The sequence below is a fragment of the Brassica oleracea genome, chromosome C9 (assembly GCF_000695525.1).
Source record: "Brassica oleracea var. oleracea cultivar TO1000 chromosome C9, BOL, whole genome shotgun sequence".
Classification (NCBI taxonomy): Eukaryota; Viridiplantae; Streptophyta; class Magnoliopsida; order Brassicales; family Brassicaceae; genus Brassica; species Brassica oleracea.
In genome coordinates, this window is record NC_027756.1 from 50,209,594 (window position 1) to 50,211,014 (window position 1,421).

Below are 1,421 nucleotides of genomic sequence, written 5' to 3' on the forward strand. Positions count from 1 at the left end.
CAAATTTCACCACATAACACAGATTGTAGCCCAAACCCATTGCTATTTTCATTACCTTAAGCTTACCAAGAACAATGTTGCTCAGCTTTATCTCGTTGACTGGATCAATGTCTTCACATGACACTGATCTTATCATCCCAGAGTTTCCTTCAAAGAATGCTTCACAAGTCAAAACTCTTAAATCAAACCGACATTTCAAAACCGGTTTAGTTCCAATTACCGGTATTAATAGAAACCATAACATTTTTTTTTTTTGGACAATAGAAACCATAACATTAAACTGGTAATAACTAAATGAGCCTAAAGTGATTATACTGACACTTCACCATCAAGCATTCAAGCTCCTTCTCTGCCTCTCTCTCTGATACAAACGTCTTGTGAGGGAGGCAATCTGTATTTTACTGTATCCAGTTTGAAATTCGATGTTTAATCTCTGTCTGCCTCTTACTAGTAACATTTTCGACCGTCGAATCTAAGGTTTTGTAACATTGTCTCTATGATTTCTTATTGCAGGGATCCTGATTTAGATTATGAACTGGGTTCAACGAAAAATATACCTTTACAACGTCACCTTTGGGCTTTACATGCTTGATTGGTGGGAACGATACCTTTTCAGTATCCTTTCTCCCTTGGCTCAATCTGATCAAATTTTTGAAATCATCTTGTTGAGAATCTTCTCTTTGTTCGGTTCAAAGATTGAACATTTATTTCAGTTCAATACAGAGCTCTTGTCTTTCTTTACCTAATAATCAGATTCTTTGGTTATAATCCTGATGCGGTTTATTCTATAAAACAGATCACGCTACTTCTCAGAACTTTGCAAGAGGTAGCTTGCTTTCTTGTCACGCTTCTCTATTGACTTTTTTTTTCCGAATGAAAATGCTTCTCTATTGATTAAGATACCAAGATGGCTTGTTTGGTTGGTTGCGTTTGCATCATATTCTTTTTGGCTAGCTCATCCAAATCCCAAAACCGCATTTTACTGCACATGATCTATGCTATTTTGATTGCTAAACTAAAGTTACTGTTTGATGTTATGGGGATTTAGGGTTAATTTCGTCTACTTAGCTTTGTAGTTAAGAGGGGACTTTATGTAAGCCTTTGAAACTAAAGCAGAGCGACTTTAATCCATCTGTTTAGTCGTCCTCACTCCTCAGTGGGATTGAATGAACTGAGAAAGGTTTTAGAGAAATGTTTTCTTGTTTTTGAATGAACTGATTTTTGGGGATTTTGATCTAAGCTAGCTTGTATTTGATATATTCGCAAGAAGCACTTGCCATTGCTATCTTGGTTATACTCTAGTTTGGTTATCCACGGCTTAATTATGTTTGTTCTTCTCGTTCCACAAACATCTTTCATGAAACCAGGCCATGTTTATCAATGCCATGGAAGCATGAAAACGACATGGTCGTCTGAGACGT

At 36.5% G+C, this 1,421-nt stretch overlaps 1 pseudogene; it reads left to right on the forward strand.

Annotated features, from left to right (window-relative positions):
- Positions 1-530: 530 nt before the first annotated feature.
- On the forward strand, positions 531-830 carry LOC106317790 (annotated as a pseudogene).
- The last annotated feature ends 591 nt before the right edge of the window (positions 831-1,421 follow it).